General features: G+C 43.8%; 1 protein-coding gene across 2 annotated transcripts in view; it reads left to right on the top strand.

Moving 5' to 3' along the window:
• The window catches only part of ASIC2 (acid sensing ion channel subunit 2), a 1,116,666-nt gene that overhangs the window by 936,945 nt on the left and 157,037 nt on the right, over positions 1 to 22,684 (top strand). The gene's annotated exons all lie outside the window — the stretch shown is intronic.

The following is a 22,684-nucleotide window of genomic DNA, read 5'->3' as shown; positions in this document are numbered from 1 at the left end:
TCTCTCTTTCTCACTCACTCTCTCAAATAAATAAATAAATAATTTTTAAAAAAAGAAATGCAATAGATTTTTGTATATTGATTTTGTATCCTGAAACTTTACTAAATTAGTTTATTAGTTCTAACAGTTTTTTGGTAGAGTCTTTAGGGTTTTCTATATATAAAATCATATCCTGAAAGTAGTAACAGTTTTACTTCTTTTCCAATTTGGATGTCTTTATTTCTTTTTTGTTCCTAATTCCTGTGGCTAGAACTTCCAATACTCTGTTGAATAAAAGTGATGAGAGTGGGAAACCTTCTCTTGTTTCTGACCTTAGAGGAAAATATTTCAGCTTTTCACCATCAAGTATGATGTTAGCTGTGAGCTTGTCATATATGGCCTTTATTATGTTGAAGTATATTCCATCTATACCTACTTTGTTGAGAGTTTTTAATCAAAAATTGATAATGAATTTTATCAAATGCTTTTCCTGTATTTATTGAGATGGTCATATGATTTTTATCCTTCATTTTGTTAATGTGGTGTATCACATTGATTGATTTGTGAATGTTGACCCTTCCTTGCATCCCTGGAATAAATCCCATGGATGATGATCATGATGTATGATCATTTTAATATATTGCTGAATTCAGTTTGCTAATATTTTGTTGAGGCTTTTTGCATCTATGATCATTAGGGATATTGCCTATAATTTTTTTTCTTGTGGTGTCCTTGTCTGGTTTTGAAATCAGGGTAATATTGGCCTCACAAAATGAGTTTTGAAGCCTATTTTTCATCTCCAAAATTTTGTTTTGGGTCTTCTTGATATCTTCCATGTCTCTCCTTATCATGTTTACACTTTCCTCTATCTTCTCAAATAACTGGTATATGCTGATAACAGCTGTTTTAATTCTTTATCTACTAATTTGATCGTCTGTTTCTTTCCAGGGTATGTTTTTATCGATTGATTTTTCTCATTATTATGGGTAATTGTTCTCTGTTTCTTTGCATGCCTGATAATTTTTAATTGGATGACAGGCATGGCGAATTTTATGTTGTTGGGTGCTGTCATTTTTTAATTCCTTTAGGTGTCTGAAGGCCTTGTTCTGGGATGCAGTTAAATTATTTGGAAACAATTTTGATGGTTTAGAGCAGGGATCAGCAAACTATATTCAGAATCCAGCCCATTTTTTTTGTGTGTGTAAATGAAGTTTTAATGAAACACAGTCACCAGCTACATCCATTCATTTATATATGGCCTGTGGCTGCTTATGCATGACAACAGCAAACTTAAGTAATTAAGACAGAAACCATATGGCCCACAGGGCCTAAAATATTTACTATCTGGCTCTTTACAGGAAATGTTTGATGACCTTTGCTTCAGAAGCTTGCTTTTAAATTAGGTAGGTCCAGGACAGCCCCAGTCTATGGGTAATTTATCTCCTCTACTGAAGCAATACTTTTCTGAGAACCCTGTTTGATGCCTGGGTTATTGCAAAGTTACTGTACTTCTGGCTGATAGAAACATATAGGATTCCTGGCCCTGTCTGATCTCTGGGGATAGTTCTGTCTCGGTCACCTCAACTCAGGAACGCTGCCAGGCTCTGTTAGGGTTCTCCTCTCCTCTACCACCGTCTAGAAACTCTCCCAGTGAGACAGAGCAATCAGAAGGCTCTTGTCTGTGGCCCTTCTCTCAGGATAATGTATGTCCTGCGTGGACTGTTGTCCAATGTCTGAAAACCATTCTAAACTTCTTATGTGAACTAAATATTCACTTTTTGAGGTTGAGTTGGTTTTTCTATTACATGGCAGCCCCAAACTCCCTAAATGATATAGTCATCCTAAGGATAGAGTGCTGGTTTTGTGGGCAATGTAGTCTCCCTTTGAACACTGAAAAGCCATGTCACAAAAAAGATAGCAGAACAAACAAACAAAGCTGCATCAAAAACTAGAAAGCCATGTACTACTCAAGGAAAGGGATATTTCAAAATAGAGAGTCAATTTCTACAAATGCCAGTGGGCAGCATTACAGACAAGGCATGATCAGTTTGATTTCCACTTAGACTTCTGTTATTATTGTTGTTCTGTTGTGTTTTCAGAAGAGATTCCAGAGAAGATGCCAGAGGACTAGAATTGAATAAGTCTTTGGGGCAAATTTCTCTCTTTTATTAAACTATTAAGGGAGGATTGGGAGTTGATTGTTCCTGAGATATTTAATGAAGGTTCTAGGCTTAATGAATTTAACACATTTGCTTATAGTAAGCAGGTGTTAAATTCCATATAAATCTATATTATCTCCTGGGGGTGATGAGTTCGGGAAGTATCTTCTGTTTGAAATAAGACTGCCTTTTATGGTTTTCAACTTACCGTTGAATAGGAGAAAACCCATCAAGGCCACAGGTCACATAGACCAATACTTAGGTAGCTGGTGGCACTGAGTGCTTGCCATGAAGAGGTCAAGGGCTGATGGAATGCAGGGAGGCATGTAAAAATGGTAGCAAAGGAGAGGAGTTGAGGAAAGGACCTTGGGAGAAGTTTAAATTGAAAGGGGTCAGAGCCAGCAACAGAACACAAAGCCAAAGGTCATGATCAGGAGCAGGTTGGGTAGTCACGTTAGGGATGTTTATTGTGAAGGATACAGAGGACAAAAAATTTGACACATCTGAGGGCTGACCACCTGTCATGGAGAGAGTTCGGTTTAAAGACATAGGAATGGGGGCCCAGGTCTTTTCCTCCAAAATCTCAGACAGCAGCAATTTTAGGAAACTCAGGGCATTCATGACTTGGCCGGCCTACAGCATGTCCTCTATAGGCAATGCTCTTCTAGACTGATACGTTCCGCATGAAGAGTTTTTACAATGGATCCGTAGGAGGAGGTGTTCTTCAGTGTTAACATAATGGTTGATGAGGTGTTGAGGTTGGAGGCAGGACAACTTGATTCTGCTTTTACACCATCTGGATCACTGAATAGCCAGGTGGATTTGGGCAAGTCATTTGAACCTCCTGATACTTTAGTTCCTCATCTAAAGTAAAGGGGTTGGGTCGTATGGCTCAACTGTAGTAATAGACTCCATTAACTCAGCACTATTTAATGTGCAAGTTGTCATAGTAGGCATTTTATATTCAATGCTCAAATCCTCCAAATAGCCTCATGATACAGACATTATCATTAGTATCTTAACATGCCCAATGAAGAAGCTGAAACCCAGTGAGTTTAAAGATGTGCCCAAATTTGCACAGCCAGGAAGTAACCGAGCTGGACTCCATGGCAGGTCTCAACTCCAAAACCATAGGTTCCCTTCTACCACTAACCAATTATGATTTTTCAAAGTATGGTTGAGTGTATGTAGTTGAAATGTGAATCTTGAAATCTGATATAAGCCACAGAAAACAGACTGGGAGGGTATGGATGATACCCCATTGTTCCATTGTGGATCTAACAAGGGAAGATTATCATGGATCCAAGAAATGCTTTTTTATTTGAGTCCTACCCATGCAGATTTTGATGTAAAGACAAATAACAGCGTCTGTGGTCTTTCTTTAGTATATAGTTTGAAATTACCTCTGCTACTGAAAACTTTGGGGAGCTCAGTGAGTAAGAGAAATCCGTTTTAAATCAGTATCCTTTTTCTAAAATTCAGGGCTCTTAAATTAAGCATTCCTTTCATGCTTCAGCAACTTCTGAGTCCAGCAATTAATTATTGTAATGTTAAAGGTCTTTTATGTTTATGCTACATGCTCGCATTCTGCAGGCTTATTATGAATTGTAATTTTTTCATTAACTGCCCTCATGTTCATTATTTGCACTCTATTATATCTTAGTTGATCATTTATATAACATTTGAAAGTAATAAAACTATTTTTCATTAAAATCACTCTGTGATCCCAACGTTTCACTAAGGTTAATAAAAACTGTTTTGCAAAAGGAGGAAAAATAAAGGTTCGCTTCCGTAAAACCAGTTACTTTGAGAACACACCATCCAGTGTGGTGGTTGCACTTTGGAGAGAGGAGACAGATGGGTTTCAAATCCAAGCCTTGCTTCTTACTAGCTGTGTGGCCTTCAGCATGTTAGTTTCACTTCTCTGAATGTCAGTTTCTTTATCTGTAAAAAATAGGGAGGACAAAAAGAATAGCTGCCTCATATTAATAAAATAATGAAATGTTTGAATGAACAAACCAAAGAAGCAATGAAAATTCACCAGTACACTCGTGAATCAAATATGGAACATTACTCTCCTTTAAGAAAAAATCAACGGGAAACTGTCACACTGATAAGGATGTTACTAGAAACCTGGGCAAGTTGGAAGGGAATGAATTTATTGCTTCTAGAATGGTAGCCTGTCATTGTACACTCTACGCTGGGCAGAACGGAAAGCCTGCAACTCCTCCATTTAAACAATGGCTTAGAGAAAAAAATGACAAGGATCTCAAGGAGATAATTTCAAAATTGCCACTGTTTCCTTTGTTGCTGTCTGTATTGATACCGCCTTGTCCATTATGAAAGAGAGAGCCTTCTTGAATCTCAAATATGTACTCAGCACAGACAAGGAAGAGACAGAGGTACTAAAACAGGACAAATTAAAATTATAATCAGCTAATTATATTCTCTCATAATTGAGACAGTGATTTTCTTGACAATGGTTCAACCCAGTCTGGCACCTCCTTGGCAAAGTAGAGCTGGAAAAAGTTTCAGACCGCAAAACAATGACAACCACAACCACAGCAATAACAAAAGGTGCTAGGCAGAGCTTCAGAGCCACATGGTACTTTCCCACTCATTTCACTTGGTTCTTACAAGAACCCTTCAAGGAAAGCAAGAGGATCAGTGGCAACCGCAGCTTTCCAGGTGCTCAGGTCAAAAAGCTTGGCATCCTCTTTCTTGCAAAGCCCACATCCAACCTGCCAGCAAATCCTGCTGGCTTCTCCTTCAAAATACACACAGAATCTGACCACCTTGCTACCACCATGGCCTCCCTGCTCCAGGCTTCGGCATCTGTTGCTTAATTGTTGCAGTAACCTTCCAACTGTCTCCTTATTCATGGCTTGGAACTGCAAGAGTCAGCTCTCAACCCAATAGTCACTCTGGGGGTCCTTTTAAAACACAAAGCAGATCCTGTCACATCTTCACTCAAAATCTCAATTCATTTCCTGTCTCATTTGTATTGAACAGCAAAGTCACTAGAAAGTTCCACACCATCTGGTCACTCTTACCTTCTGATCTCAGCTCCTTCTGCAGACCTGCTCACTCACTCGCCTTTGGTCACACTGGCTTCTTTGCTGTTCCTAGCACAAGTTTGGGGTCTGTTTTTCCTTTTATCTTGTTTCCACGGCTATGTCTTTAGTGACTAAAACTATCCACCTGGTTCAATAAATATTTGCCAAATGTAGTGATTTTTCGAAATGAGCTCTGGAGTCAGACCCCACAGATTTGCTGTTTAGATCTGCCACTTACTGACTGATCAGTGGGATCCTGGTCAGTCCCCTTACCTGTAAAATGGGAACAATAGAGGTACCTGTTTCATAAGCGTAGTGAGTTGAATTGTGTCTCCACCAAAAAGCATTTCCAAGTCCTAACCCCTGGCACCTGTGAATATGACCTTATTTGGAAATAGAGTTTTGTGGTTGTGATGGAGGTAAGCTTCGCAGCTTTCATGTCATCCTGGATTTAGATTGGATCGTAAAGCCAATGGCTGGTATTCCTGAGGGAAAGGAAAGATTGGGACCCAGGCAAGAAAGCCATGGAGGCAGGGATGGGAGCTATGCAGCCACAAGCCAGGAAGGCCAGGAACCCCCAAAATTTGGAAGAAGTAAAGATGGATTGTCCCTAGGTCCATCGGGAGGGAGTGTGGCCATTTCGACACTTTGATTTCAGGCTTCCAGCCTCCAGAACTGTGACAGAATAAACTTCTATTGCTTTAAGCCACTGGTTTTGTAAAAAATTGTTGCATCAGCTCCAGGCAACAACTATAATAGGGTTGTTAAAAGGATGTAATGATCTTATCTGTATAAAGAGCTTTATTGTAAGCAAGTCTGTAAATGTTAGCTATTAGGATTAGCCTTATTTTACAGACAATGAAATCAAAGTCCTCCAAGGACTTGGATAAATGACTTATCCAAGAGCTCACAGAGGCTATAGGGTGGGTCAGGGATCAGAACTGTCATATTATGGCTCTGGGTTCTGCCAGGCTGCCTGGCATTTTGGTGATAGATGACCGCTGGCTGACGATAATCTCAATTAAATCTCTCCCAGCTTGTAATATTCTATGAATTGGACAGATGCTTCTCAACAAAGGGTTTTTCCTTTTCTTCACTCAACCTCAGAATTACTAAAGTAAATGTTCCAGATGCAACACAGAGCACGCCCTGGTGACCTTTCAGTTTGCCCACAGTGACCTGGTCAGGTCGGGGGCAGAAGCAGGATGGGGGAGGGGCAGTGGGATGGAGAGTGAGAAGAGAATTCCGATGAAACTATTCCCTCCACCCACCTCGCACCCCACCCCCCAGATCCCAGATGGGAAGGCGATGTTCCTCCATGTACACTGGCCTCCGAGCGTGCTGGGAACAGAGGGATCCGGTAGAGGGCATGAAACCAGAAGGCATGCAAGGGGATCCTCCCCACCTCCGTGACACCTCCCTGAGGTACCACCTGGTCACCATAGCTTCGACCAAGATCCTTTCCCTGCCTTGTGAGGCTGGCGTAGTTGTGGGGATTTGCTGAGCCCTGGCCATTAACAATACCACTAACAAAATAGCTGCTCTAGCTGAATGCATCTTGCAGAAGTGCACCTCATTAGGAAAACTGGATGCATGCCAGAGACTCTTGCTTTTCTCAGAAGATGAAGTCTGATCACCTAATGGAGAAGTGAGGCTGGGGGTGGGTCTGCTATCCAGAGATTAAGTGTAGGTAAGACTCGAGAACAAAAATACAACCACGGCGCAGCAAGATGGCGGAGGAGTAGGAGACCTAGATTTCGTCTGGTCTCAGGAATTCAGCTGAATAGGGATCAAACCATTCTGAACACCTACGAACTCAACAGGAGATCGAAGAAGAGAGTAGCAACAACTCTCTGAACAGAGAAGCGACCACTTACTGGAAGGTAGGAAGTGCGGAGAAGTGAATCCGAGGCGATATTCGGGAGGATAGACGGCGGCGGGGGGGCCTCCGTCGGCCGCTTCTGGCAAGTGCTAGAGCCGCGGAGCACAAAATCGGAACTGTTAGAAGTCGGCTCCGCGGAGGGACGTCGCTCCAGTGGCTAAGCAGGGGGTGGAACCCTCGCGGGACAGTGTGGTCTCAGGACCCTCGGGGTCACAGAAAGACCGGGGGTGCCAGAGTGCGGCAGAGCTCCAGGTATCGGAGCGGGGAAGCCGGCTACAGAGACGGAGCCGAGGCACGGGCTCTCAGCTCGGGGTTGCCATAAACTGTGATCCGCGGCCCAGTCGGGCCACTGCTCCTGCAGCAGGGACCCAACAAGCGGCAGAGCCGGGGAGACTCCCCTTCCTCCCCCAGGAGGAGCGGTGCAGGAGCGCACCGCAGGGATCTGCTGGGTTTGGAGACTCCACACGGGGTCGGGTGCCAGAGATACAAACGCTCGGTCCCAGGCCGGGTGAGCACGGAGTGCGGCCGGAGACCGGGGACACGGGAGTGACTGCTTTTCTCTGGGGGCGCACTGAGGAGCGGGGCCCGAGTTCTCAGCTCCTCCTGGTGGAGATTGGGAGGCCACCATTTTCACCCTGGTCCTCCAAAGCTGTACCGAGAGGTTGCAGGGAACAAAAGCTCCTGAGAGCAAACCCGGGCAGCTTGCTTAGCCCGGAACGACAAGGGCGGGGCAATTCCGCCTCCGGCAAAGACATTTGGGAACCACGGCAACAGGCCCCTCCCCCAGAAGATCAGCACGAACAGCCAGCAAGCCAAGACCAAGTTTACCGATCAAGGAGAACGGGAGAACTCCAGCGCTAGGGGAATACTGCACATAGAATTCATGGCTTTTTTTTACCATGATTCATTAGTTCATCAAAGTTAATTTTTTTATATATTTTTTATCAATCCCTTTTTTTAAAAAAAACATTTTTTATTTTTCATTTTTAGAGTCATATTTTATCCCTTCATAGTAGTTACCCTTATTTTTGGCATATATATATAAGTTGTTCTCTCTTTAAAATTTTGAGATACAGTTTCTTCTAACAGATCAAAATATACCCTAAATCACTAGTGTATGGCTTTGTTCTAGTCTCCTGCCTGATCACATTCTCTTTTTTCTTTTTTTTTAATCTTCTTCTTTCTTTTTTCAAACAACTTATCTTATCAATTCCTTTTATAAAATCTTTTATAAATTTCATCTTTACAGTCATCATCCATCCCTTCATTGTATCAACCATTATTTTGTACATATATGTCTTTCTTCCTTTAAAATTTTAGGAGGCACTTTTTTCTAACAGACCAAAATACACCCAAAATCTAGTGTGTGGCACTGATCTATGCACTAGCCTGATCATATTTGATCAGATTCTGCTTTTTTTGTATTGTTCTGTTTTTGTTTTTATCTTTTTTTTTTCTCTTTTTTCATTCTTTCTCTTTCTTTTCCCCTGGTATCAGGTCTTTTATGATTTGTATACAGTATATTTCTTGGGGACGTTTTTAACCTGTTAGCATTTTGTTCTCTCATTCATCTATTCTCCTCTGGACAAAATGACAAGACGAAAAAATCACCTCAGCAAAAAGAACAAGAGGTAGTACCATCAGACAAGGACCTACTCAATACGGACATTAGTACGATGTCGGACCTAGAGTTCAGAATCATGACTTTAAAGATACTAGCTGGGCTTGAAAAAAGTGTGGAAGTTATTAGAGAAACCCTTTCTGGAGAAATAAAAGAACTAAAATCTAACCAAGTCGAAATCAAAAAAGGCTATTGATGAGGTGCAATAAAAAATGGGGGCACTAAGCTGGTGCAACCCGTCTGGAAAACAGTATGGAGGTTCCTCAAACAGTTGAAATTAGAGCTACCATTCGATCCAGCAATTGCACTACTGGGTATTTACCCCAAAGATACAAATGTAGGGACCCGAAGGGGTACGTGCACCCCAATGTTTATAGCAGCAATGTCCACAATAGCCAAACTGTGGAAAAAGCCAAGATGTCCATGGACAGATGAATGGATAAAGAAGAGGTGGTATATATACACAATGGAATATTATGCAGCCATCAAAAGGAATGAGATCTTGCCATTTGCAATGACGTGGATGGAACTGGAGGGTGTTATGCTTAGTGAAATAAGTCAATCAGAGAAAGACATGTATCATATGACCTCACTGATATGAGGAATTCTTAATCTCAGGAACAAACTGAGTGTTACTGGAGTGGTTGGGGGTGGGAGGGATGGGGTGGCTGGGTGATAGACATTGGGGAGGGTATGTGCTATGGTGAGCGCTGTGAATTGTGCAAGAATGTTGAATCACAGATCTGTACTTCTGAAAAAAATAACACAACATATTTTAAGAAAAATGAAAAAGAAGAAGATAGCAGGAGAGGAAGAATGAAGGGGAGTAAGTCAGAGGGGGAGACGAACCATGAGAGATGATGGACTCTGAAAAACAAACTGAGGGTTCTAGAGGGGAGGAGGATAGGGGGATGGGTTAGCCTGGTGATGGGTATTAAGGAGGGCACATTCTGCATGGAGCACTGGGTGTTATGAACAAACAATGAATCATGGAACAGTACACCAAAACAAAAGATGTAATATATGGTGATTAACATAACAATAAAAAATGAAAAAAAAATGAAAAAAATAAAGGACATTAAAAAAAAATGGGGGCACTAACTGCTAGGATAAGTGAGGCAGAAGAGAGAATCAGTGACATAGAAGACCAAATGATGGAAAATAAAGAGGCTGAGAAAAAGAGAGAGAAACAACTACTGGATCACGAGGCCAGAATTCGAGAGATAAACGATACAATAAGAAGAAACAACATTAGAATAATTGGGATCCCAGAAGAAAGAGAAAGAGAGAGAGGGGCAGAAGTTATATTGGAGCAAATAAGAGCAGAGAAGATCCCTAATGTGAGGAAGGAAACAGGCATCAAAATCCAGGAGGCACAGAGAATCTCTCAAAATCAATAATAATAGGTCAACACCCCGACATCTAATAGTAAAACTTACAAGTCTCAGAGACAAAGAGAAAATCCTGAAAGCAGCTCGGGAGAAGAGATATGTAACCTACAATGGTAGAAATATTAGATTGGCAACAGACCTATCCACAGAGACCTGGCAGGCCAGTAAGGACTGGCGGGATTTCTTCAGAGCACTAAACGAGAAAAATATGCAGCCAAGAATACTATATCCAGCTAGGCTGTCATTGAAAATAGAAGGAGAGATAAAAAGCTTCCAGACCAAACAAAAACTAAAGGAATTTGCAAACACGAAACCAGCCCTCCAAGAAATATTGAAAGGGGTCCTCTAAGCAAAGAGAGAGCCTAAAAGCAGCATAGATCAGAAAGGAACACAGACAATGTACAGTCACAGTCACCTTACAGGCAATCCAATGGCACTAAATTCATATCTTTCAATAGTTACCCTGAATGTAAATGGGCTAAATGCCCCAATCAAAAGACACAGGCTATCAGATTGGATTAAAAAACAGACCCATCCATATGCTGTCTGCAAGAGATTCATTTTAGACCCAAAGACACCCCCACATTGAAAGTGAGGGGGTGGAAAACCATTTACCATGCTAACGGACACCAAGAGAAAGCTGGGGTGGCAATCCTTATATCAGACAAACTAGATTTTAAAACAAAGACTGTAATAAGAGATGAGGAAGGACACTATATCCTACTGAAAGGGTCTATCCAACAAGAAGATCTAACAATTGTAAATATCTAGGCCCCGAACATGGGAGCAGCCAATTATATAAGGCAATTAATAACAAAAGCGAAGAAACACATTGACAACAATACAATAATAGTGGGGGACGTTAACACCCCCCTGACTGAAATGGACAGATCATCTATGCAAAAGATCAACAAGGAAATAAAGACTTTAAATGACACACTGGACCAAATGGACTTATTTGGACATATTCAGAACATTCCATCCCAAAGCAACGGAATACACATTCTTCTCTAGTGCCCATGGAACATTCTCCAGAATTGATCACATCCTAGGTCACAAATCAGGTCTCAACCGGTACCAAAAGATTGGATCATTCCCTGCATATTTTCAGACCACAATGCTTTGAAACCAGAACTCAATCACAAGAGGAAAGTCGGAAAGAACTCAAATACATGGAGGCTAAAGAGCATCCTACTAAAGAATGAATGGGTCAACCAGGAAATTAAAGAAGAATTTAAAAAATTCATGGAAACAAATGAAAATGAAAACACAACTGTTCAAAATCTTTGGGATACAGCAAAGGCAGTCCTGAGAGGAAAGTATATAGCAATACAAGCCTTTCTCAAGAAACAAGAAAGGTCTCAAATACACAACCTAACCCTACACCTAAAGGAGCTGGAGAAAGAACAGCAAATAAAGCCTAAACCCAGCAGGAGAAGAGAAATAATAAAGATCAGAGCAGAAATCAATGAACTAGAAACCAAAAGAACAGTAGAACAGATCAACGACACTAGGAGCTGGTTCTTTGAAAGAATTAACAAGATTGATAAACCCCTGGCCAGACTGATCAAAAAGAGAAGAGAAATGACCCAAATCAAGAAAATCATGAATGAAAGAGGAGAGATCACAACCAACACCAAAGAAATACAAACAATTATAAGAACATATTATGAGCAACACTATGCCAGCAAATTAGATAACCTTGAAGAAATGGGTGCATTCCTAGACATGTATCAACTACCAAAATTGAACCAGGAAGAAAGAGAAAACCTGAACAGACCTATAGCCACTAAGGAAATTGAAGCAGTCATCAAAAATCTCCCCACAAACAAAAGCCCAGGGTCAGATGGCTTCCCAGGGGAATTCTATCAGACATTTAAAGAAGAATTAATACCTATTCTCCTGAAACTGTTCCAAAAAATAGAAATGGAAGGAAAACTTCCAAACTCATTTTATGAGGCCAGCATTACCTTGATCCCAAAACCAACAAAGACCCCATCAAAAAGGAGAATTACAGACCAATATCCTTGATGAACATGGGTGCAAAAATTCTCACCAAAATACTAGCCAATAGGATCCAACAGTACATTAAAAGGATTATTCACCATGACCAAGTGGAATTTATCCCTGGGCTGCAAGGTTGGTTCAACATCTGCAAATCAATCAACGTGATACAATACATTAACAAAAGAAAGAACAAGAATTACAGGATCCTCTCAATAGATGCAGAAAAAGCATTTGACAAAGTCCAGCATCCTTTCTTGATCAAAACTCTTCAGAGTGTAGGGATAGAGGGTACATACCTCAATATCATAAAAGCCATCTATGAAAAACCTACAGCGAATATCATTCTCAATGGGGAAAAGCTGAGAGCTTTTCCCCTAAGGTCAGGAACGCGGCAGGGATGTCCACTCTCACCACTGCTATTCAACATAGTATTAGAAGTCCTAGCCACAGCAATCAGACAACAAAAAGAAATCCAAGGCATCCAAATCGGCAAAGAGGAAGTCAAACTCTCACTCTTTGCAGATGATATGATACTGTATGTGGAAAACCCAAAAGACTCCACCCCAAAACTGCTAGAACTCATACAGGAATTCAGTCAAGTAGCCGGATATAAAATCAATGCACAGAAATCAGCGGCATTCCTATACACCAACAACAAGAGAGAAGAGAGACAAATCAAGGAGTCGATCCCATTTACAATTGCACCCAAAACCATAAGATACCTAGGAATAAATCTAACCAAAGAGGCAAAGGATCTGTACTCAGAAAACTATAAAATGCTCAGGAAAGAAATTGAAGAAGACACAAAGAAATGGAAAAACGTTCCATGCTCATGGATTGGGAGAACCAACATTGTGAAGATGTCAATGCTACCTAGAGCAATCTACACATTCAATGCAATCCCCATCAAAATACCATCCACTTTTTTCAAAGAAATGGAACAAATAATCCTAAAATTTGTATGGAACCAGAAGAGACCCCGAATAGCCAGAGGAATACTGAAAAAGAAAAGCAAAGCTGGCGGCATCACAATTCCGGACTTCCAGCTCTATTACAAAGCTGTCATCATCAAGCCAGTATGGTACTGGCACAAAAACAGACACATAGATCAATGGAACAGAATCGAGAGCCCAGAAATGGACCCTCAACTCTATGGTCAACTCATCTTTGACAAAGCAGGAAAGAATGTCCAGTGGAAAAAAGACAGTCTCTTCAACAAATGGTGCTGGGAAAATTGGTCAGCCACAGGCAGGAGAATGAAACTGGACCATTTCCTTACACCACACACAAAAATAGACTCCAAATGGTTGAAAGACCTAAACGTGAGACAGGAGTCCGTTAAAATCCTAAAGGAGGACATAGGTAGCAACCTCTTCGACCTCAGCCGCAGCACCTTCTTCCTAGAAACATCGCCAAAGGCAAGGGAAGCCAGGGCAGGAATGAACTATTGGGATTTCATCAAGATAAAAAGCTTTTGCACAGCCAAAGAAACAGTCCACAAAACCAAAAGACAACCGACAGAATGGGAGAAAATATTTGCAAATGAATATCAGATAAAGGGCTAGTATCCAAAATCTATAAAGAACTTATCAAACTCAACACCCAAAGAACAAATAATCCAATCAAGAAATGGGCAGAAGACATGAACAGACATTTTTCCAAAGAAGACATCTAAATGGCCAACAGACACATGAAAAAGTGCTCCACATAGCTCGGCATCAGGGAAATCCAAATCAAAACCTCCGTGAGATACTACCTCACACCAGTCAGAATGGCGAAAATTAAGAAGTCAGGAAACGACAGTTGTTGGCGGGGATGTGGAGAAAGGGGAACCCTCCTACACTGTTGGTGGGAATGCAAGCTGGTGCAACCCCTCTGGAAAACAGTATGGAGGTTCCTCAAACAGTTGAAAATAGAGCTACCATACGATCCAGCAATTGCACTACTGGGTATTTACCACAAAGATACAAATGTAGGGATCCAGAGGGGTACGTGCACCCCAATGTTTATAGCAGCAATGTCCACAATAGCCAAACTGTGGAAAGAGCCAAGATGTCCATCGACAGACGAATGGATAAAGAAGATGTGGTATATATATACACAATGGAATGCAGCCATCAAAAGGAATGAGATCTTGCCATTTCAAGGACATGGATGGAACTGGAGGGTGTTATGCTGAGTGAAATAAGTCAATCAGAGAAAGACATGTATCATATGACCTCACTGATATGAGGAATTCTTAATGTCAGGAAACAAACTGAGGGTTGCTGGAGTGGTGGGGGGTGGGAGGGATGGGGTGGCTGGGTGATAGACATTGGGGAAGGTATGTGTTATGGTGAGCACTGTGAATTGTGCAAGACTGTTGAATCACAGATCTGTACCTCTGAAACAAATAATGCAACATATGTTAAGAAAAAGAAAAAGAAGAAGATAGCAGGAGGGGAAGAATGAAGGAGAGTAAGAGGGGGAGACGAACCATGAGAGACGATGGACTCTGAAAAACAAACTGAGGGTACTAGAGGGGAGGGGGTGGGGGGATGGGTCAGCCTGGTGATGGGTATTAAAGAGGGCACATTCTGCGTGGAGCACTGGGTGTTATGCACAAACAATGAATCACAGAACACTATATCAAAAACTAATGATATAATATATGGTGATTAACATAACAATAAAAAATTTAAAAATTAAAAAAAATTACAACCACATCCTGAGAGAGAGAGAGCACCAAAGACAAGTAAGAAAGCATTTCTAAGCTGGTGCTAAGGCAAGTTCAGAAGCTGAAATGAGGACATTAGCAAGGAGCCATGGGCAAAACAGTTGGGTGACCAAGATGTGATGTGTGATGCGGATGGGGGTGGGGGCAATCCTGAGATTTCCCCCCCCGCCCCCCCGCCCCGAGCCTATGGTAAGGCATTGGTAAAAAATTGTTAAACTTGCACCTTCTGGATTCAGCCCGCCGGATTTAAATACCCGCTCCCCGACTCCGTAGCTCTGTAACTGAGGCCAAATTTCATAACTCCTCTGTGCCTGCAGTTGCTAATCTGTGAAATGAATTTTGCAGAGATTAGGCAACTTAATTACAGAAAGTGCTTGGTACCTGGCATATAACGAGTGCTCAGTAAATATTGGTGCTTATCTTCATCAGTGTTATCATGGTGAGTAGATCAATTAGAGGGATTGGATGGGACTGGATGCAGGAGCTCTCTGAAACCGGAACCTCCTGCCCACGCCCCACCTTGGGTAGCAGCAAGGTCATGAGAGAACACCAGCCCACCTGGAGGACCAAGACCACAGAGCTAAGGATAGAGGTGGGGAAACGGGAGGAGGAGGCAATGTTTATTGCAGGACATCCATATCTTGATCTACCACTCAGTGATCTCATGTTTCTGAAAATTGGAAGTAAATAGAACCATTGTTGGCTGAGTTCTTTTTCAGTGAATTAGGATTTAGGATCAAGATCTTATAGTAAATCTATCTAGAATTTCCTGGCCACGCTTTCCCAATTGTTTTTATTCCTTGGGGGTAAAAGGAGGGGAGGCTAGGCTCTTAAAGCAGGGGTGGTCCTACTGTTCATCAAGAGAGCTGCAGGAGGCAAGCAAAGGACTCTAAGAAGGAATTACAGCTTGATTGAAAATGGCTGCAGATAAAACATCTTTGAAGGAATCTGTAATCAGTTCCTACTTTCAGTCCGCAAATACTCCTGCATCCCTCCTACACGAGAGGCACAGGAGGCCCTGGGAAGCCCATGATGTCCCTGCGTTGAGGAGCCCCTCCAAGTGGAAAGGAAGAACCAGTCAACAAATGATTAAAAGCAGGTATGACCCATGAAGAGAAGTCAGAATGAAAGTGCCCTTCAAGCAGAACTAACTATGAAACTAACTATTTGTAATGAACACAGCATGAATTTTATCGCCAGCCAACCTGGTTTCAACTCTGGTCTTATCACCCATGAGCTGCGGAACCTTGTAGAAGCCTATTGCAGACTTGCTTTCTTCACCTGTAAAATGCTACTGCTACCCACCTGTGGGCTGAACAGAGGATGACTGTAGCCTAGTCCCCGGCACATGGTAGAGATGCAACGAGAATCCATTCCCTTCCACTGGAGGGGGCCCAGAAAAGGTTTTCTAAAGGACGGGCCGTTTCAGCAGGTTCCGAAGGAGGAATAAGAGCTTGCCCAGTAGAGTGGGATGCATTTCAGGGATCCTTTTGACAATATTGTGATTTCTGCCCAGTTTTTCAAGAACCCATATGCCCACTGACTGACAGTAATTTACAAAGCCAGACGTGTCTATATTCTTTTTCTATCCGGAAAAAAAAACAACTCTTTGTTTTCTTGTACTTAACAGTTATTTTGTGGTAGTTACAAAAAGTCCTCTAACTGCCAGCAGTGAGTCTGCCAAAAATATCATAGGGGGCATTAAATGTGCCAAGAAACTGAAGGGAAGACAGGAGCTGGTTTCCTTTTATTTAGATAGAGCAAAGTCTTGCAGGTAGAAAATTAGTGTTGAGCCCGAAGAAGAGGTAGCCGAGCTGACAGCTGCAGGCATGGTCCCCCTGCCTTCCCGTCCCCATTGAGGGCTATGCACAGAAACACCGAAGCTGTGTGGATTGTGCTGGGCCCCAGGGACCCTTCAGTATCCAAGCCACTGATAAGCTTCTGTTTCTTAAGCATTTGAAATTCTGGACAATGTGGGGGGAGGGGGTGGAATAAGAGAAGCCTCTCTCCTAGCATGGGTTCTGGGCTGAGATTAGGGAGGCAACCTCAGTAATTCCTTGGATGTGAGAAGCCCAGTGATGGCTTATGGGCACTGCTGCGCGGAGGCTGGGTGGGAGGCAGGGTCCACATTGCCAATGACCTGGTCTGCTCATTCGTGTTTGTGTGTGTGTGCGTCACACACATGCACAGATCTTCCCTTCCCTCCACGGGGCCCTCCACTGCTGGGCTGTCTTCTTCAGGCATGAAAATTGGAAAGCAACCTCACCTTGTTGGTGGAGAGAGCAGAGCAGGAGATGATGCCCATCTGCCCGTGCACCACTATCTCAGCCATGCCTCCCACTTCAAGCTGTTCAATCTGTCTGGACTGCCCTCCCCCCAGCTGCTTTCCTGACCTCAAGACTCAGTCCAAATGCCACTGGCCCTGTTAACCCGACTGTAAGATCTAGAAGATAGGGATGATATGGGCTCATTCACCATTTGGTCCCTGGCATTTAGCACAGTGCCTGACATAGAGCAGGTGCTCGATAAATATCTGTTGACTGAATGACAAGCCAAATCTTCTCTGTCTCCAATTCCCCTGAAAGGTGGGACTTGACATGTCGTGTCACAGCTCCACAGTTTATATCCCACAGTTGTTTACATGTCTGCCTTCCCATCTAAACTAGGAGCTCTTAACCTAGGATCCATGGATAAGCTTCCACAGGACCCAGGAACCCCCTGAAATGTACACAGAATGTTAATGTGTGTGTGTGTGTGCGTGCGTGGCGCGCGCATGTCTAGATTTGTTTTTTCTGCAGAGAAGCTCCCCAGTTTGATCAGGTTCTTGCAGAGGCCATGATTGGAATATGGTCAGAAACAAGATGAGTCTGCAGAGAGTAGTGCCCCCTTTGAGGACAGGGTCCTAACTAGCACAAAGCCTGGTGCACAGTAGTGAAAACATGTTCATTGAGCAAGTGAGTGAAAGAACAATCCTAGGTTCCAGCCTGGGTCTCAACCATCACCAGATTCCCAGACATTGAGTCCTCCTGTCACAGCCTCCCCCACTCCCCAAGGCTGAGAGATTTGGGCTTTTCAGAAAGGTGCACATAAGCATAAGGTGCACATAAGCACATAAGCACCTGTGCTTCTCTCATACCAGTATGTCAACTAATGGGCGAAAACTGCATCTTGGCAAGCCAGAGATGAATGCTGGTTATACTTTTGGCTTCCTCTTCTGGAATGAAGCCAGGGCACCCCATCCCCAGCTCACCCACCCTCTCCTGCCCTTGCCCATGTGTTAACAGTTCAGGCTGCTATAGCAAAGTACCATACACAGTGGCTTATAAACAGCACACATCTATTTCTCACAGTTCTGAAGGCTGGGAGGTCCAAGGTCAAGGTGCTGGCAGACTCAGTATCTGGGGAGAACCTTCTTCCTGGTTCATAGATGGCACATTCTAGCTGTAACTGCACATGGTAGAGGAGCAATAGAACTCTCTGAGGTCTCTTAGAGGAGCCCTAAACCCACTCATGAGGACTCCACTCTTATGACCTAAGCACGTCCCCAAGGCCCCACCTCCTAACACCATCCATTGTGCATTAGGTTTCAACATGTGAACTTCGGGGAGGACATGAACGTTCGGTCTGTAGCAGTGCACTAACTTTGATTTGTTGTATTAAGTGCCCCCTGTCTCTGACAACAACACCTGCCCTTAGAACCATTTTCCTGCTTCCTTTGTCCAAGGTCATGTCCATGTCCCTCTCCATTACAATTCTTCTTGCCTGTTTTCTGTTTCCTTTGTTCATGGCAACTGCTATCTTCACTCAGTAACACAGGACCCGCTCTGTAAAAATGGAGGCTCTTGGATTTCTAGAAGGCCATCCACTATAAAACAAGCACCATAAAATCTCTCTGGTTTTTCATGAACCCAATTCATTAGGGCTCAAAGGCCCGTGGAACACAGGGAATGCTCTGCAAGGCTGGGGGTCTCCCCTGCCCCCACATGAGCCCCATCATTACACTGGAGCGACTTCAATGGGGAAAGAAAGATGACTATTATCAGAAATCCCATTCCATTTATGGATTCAAGCTGACCCCAGACACCCAGATTCTTGGATATGAAACAAAGGCATTCCGATTCAGATATTGACTAGATCAGACACACAGGTGCAGGTCTTGCTACAAATTCGTCTACTGTTTTCCTCCCTGCCCCCCTGCAACCTCTGGAGAGAGCTTGACTGGGGCTCATGTTCCCCCTTCCTGTGGCGGCCATTCTGAAGTGCTCTGAGGATGGGACATTCAGACCAAGGGCTCTGTGGGTGCAGCATCAGGTCATGAAAAGATGGTGTTCAGTCTATGTGTTCTGAGCCTCACTTTCCTCACCTATGAAATTGGGGGTAATTGTTGCTCTGCCTACATCCTGAATTGTCATCAAGACCAAATGAGATGATAAGTTCCTTTTTTCATATTCAACAAGTGCTTACCGAGCACCTACTGTGAGAAATGAGACTTGCTCCCTGCCCTCCAAGAGCTCACAAAGAGAATGGGGAAGACAGACAAGTGATCAATTTCAGCTCAGTGTGGAAAGCGCTACCGCCCTATAGGAAATCCCGCAGGATGCCATCTGCCCAGTCTTGAAAGGTTAAAAATGGAGACTTGTCAGAGGAGGAGCGGCGACTGGAAGGATGAATAACGTTATCTAGAGAGGGGGAGATAAAGACATTCCAGGAAGGGGAAACCTCCTGTGCAGAGCCAGAAGATACAAATATGGCCTCTTTCAGGGGCTCACAGCTTGCTTGGTAGAAGGAAGAGAGGCAGGGACATAAATGGGGAGCTGAGCAGAGACTGGGTCATAGAAGGATGCCAAAACTGGGCTAGTTCCAGAAAACGGTGGAGAGGGATTTTGAACAGGGGCATAAAATTTCAGATTTCTATTTTTAGAAAGGTCACTCTTGGCTGCAAGGTGGAGACTGCAGCAAGCCTGAGGGTGTGGAGACGGCTTAGGAACCCGGTGAGCCATCCAGAGAAGAGCCAATGGGGCCGGGTGGGGCAGGGGGAGAAGGCAGCAGCAGGGATGGAGGGGAGTGAGTGGGCTCCTCAGACACCGGGAGGCGGCAACCGCTAGACCTGGTGCATGAATGGGAAAGCTTTTACAAACTCAAAAGTGCTGCCTCTTCGGTAGTAGAGCATCTTCTTTCTAAATGTGGGCACCACATGAATTCATTTCAATCTGCGAAAGGCTCCAAAAAGAAGGGTTTTTTTTTCCTCTTTCTGAATTATTTTATCTCTATAGTTGTACAAAGGCAAAACAATTAAATAACAGTAAAGTGGAAAGCAATGCTTTTATAAATAAAATGACATTAGCTTAGGACTGCCTTTGGAAATTGGGGGACACAGTACCCACAGGACTTGCTTTTGCCATCAGCTCCTTGACGGAAGGGTCTAGACATGCCCCCTACACAGATGAGGAGGAGAGAAGCATCTCAGACTGGAGCAGACCTTGGGTCAAAGACAATGCAAAGGATCAGTGTCAGAAAGAGAGATTTTGCAAAAGCAAAATGCCTAATAAGTACCAGTTTAATAGGCTGCTTTAGCAGTGGAAGAAGAAATGTTAGTATCTATGTCGGCTATTTTATAATCACCAGAGTACTTAGCTTCATGTAAGCTATCTCATATTCATTAGAAATAAGAGTAATTTTATTCATTGAAAAGAACTTCAATTTATAGCATCTTAATTGCTTAGAGTTTTAAATTCTGATAAAGGGAGCTCCATCAATGGCAGGAGTGGGGGACAGGCAGAAGGGAGGATTCGTACATAATGACAAAGACATCAGAGCCAGCATGGTGCTTGGCGGCTGGGTCCATTAGAACGGTCGAGGTCATGCCGTGGTAGGAAACAACCCCCGGGGTCTCTGAAATCATTTCTAGCTCCTGTTACACGTCCAACATGGATCGACAGCAGGTCACTTGGGGACACAAGCTCCATCTCCACCTGAGCTCTTCTCTGGTCCCCAGGGCAGGGGGAGGCAACCAATTGCACAGGCTCTTAAAATGTCCTCCCTGCAGTGACATGCACTGTTTCCTTTCATTGGGCACAGTAAGTCCCAGATGGGGAGACATCACATTGCAGGGGAGTACAGTCCTACCCTAGCGTGTGCCTGGGAGGAGAGGCTGTCCGTGGACAGCCCCAGTGAACACACAGTGGCACTGAAGCCACGGAGTCCTCTGAAGCCCACTAAGATATGAGCTCCCTGAGCGTGGGGACCATATCTTATTGATCTGGTATCCCCAGCATGAATACAGCACCTCTCACAGAGTAAATGATGGTGAATTTCTGATGAGTGAAAGAGTTGATACATGGATTTGATTTTCAGAACTTCTGAGTCTTCCTAAATGAGTGGGTCCAGGGAGGTCAGTCTATCTTTCATGCAGTCTCCCTTCGAGGTTTTCTGGGCCACCAGAAGGGCACACACTTTGTTTCCCACAACACGGAGTAGAACCTTGAGGCAGGGGAGGGACTCATGAAGCCCTCACTCAACCAGGTTAATTGGGCAGTGGGCAAATCCAAAGTTCCCATCATCTGGTTGTCCGGGGTACAGGAATGAGTGGCAGAGGCCAGGGCTGGGGAAAGGGAGCAGCCCACCTGGTGGCCTTATGCTGTGTTAGGCATGGTGTGGGCAGTTTTATAGAACTTGTCTCTTTAATCCTCATAGGACTCCTGAGAGGAAGGTGGTATTCTCTCCCCCCATTTTACCAATGAGAAAACTGACACCCAAGGATATTAAGACATTTGTCCTAGATCTCACGGCCATTTAAATGGCTTTGAACACAGATCTGTTGGGTTCCATGTGGGTACTCTTAACCACTGGACTGACTGTCTGTCTTCTATAAGCTTCTCACAGCTTCAAAGCATTCCGTTCTTCTGTGAACATTCAGCCACTGATGCCTCTTTCACAGCCCATGCTCCAAGAGGCAGGAAAGGGGCCAAGAGAAATGCGCCCCCTATCTCCCCCTCAGGACTAGCTGCCCTCACGGGGGCCCCCAAGCCCTCGCCTTCCCCTGGCGCCTTCAGTATCCTCAGCAGCTCAGATGGAGCAAGCCCCATGAGCTCAGCACCCGCTAGAGTTCAGAGCCGTGGCGATTTTGTTTTCCTTTTCCTGACTGTCTGTCCTTACATCAGTCAGGCTGTGCTGATACACTCTTCACATTGCCAACACCCTGCAGCCTGTCCGAGGTGGTGTGGTCCAGGGGAAGGAATCAACAGACTGCGTTCCTCCCTGCTTCTCCCCCATGCTCTCCCTACACCCAGACTCCAGAGTCTGCCTCCTCATTTATAAAATAAGAAGGAAGGGAAATGACATTCGTGGGACACCTGCAGTATGCCAGGCACATCACATGAGAATTCTCACTGTATCACCGTGGGGAAGGGAGTAATGTCCCCATTTCACAGAGGAGAAAACTGTGTTCAAACTGGTCAGGGAACTGGTTCAGGACCCACAGCCAGGCAGGATTCTAAGTGTGGTTTGCATCTCCCAGTGTTGTGCTTTCTGATACATTTGTGGATCTCAAACTTTTGCATGAAATGAAGTGACAGCCTGGGGCACTCATTAAAACTCGGTTGCTGGGCCCCACCCCCAGAGTTTCTGATTCAGTAGGACCACGGTGGGGCCTGAGGATTTTCATTTTAAGAGGTTCACAGGGGATGCTGAGGCTGCTGGTCTGGGGACTATACTTTGAGAACCACTGCACTACATCATGTTACTGAGCTCTCTGAACTGTAAGAGCTGACAGCCAAGAAGTCCTCATAAACTCTGAAGGGAAGGTATCACCCATGCAAGGTGTTCTCTTGAGGGACAAAGTGGCTGTCCAGAGGGCCTGCTCTATGACTGTGTC

The sequence above is a fragment of the Zalophus californianus genome, chromosome 16 (assembly GCF_009762305.2).
Source record: "Zalophus californianus isolate mZalCal1 chromosome 16, mZalCal1.pri.v2, whole genome shotgun sequence".
NCBI classification, from domain to species: Eukaryota; Metazoa; Chordata; class Mammalia; order Carnivora; family Otariidae; genus Zalophus; species Zalophus californianus.
This window is presented reverse-complemented; position numbering and strand designations above follow the sequence as displayed.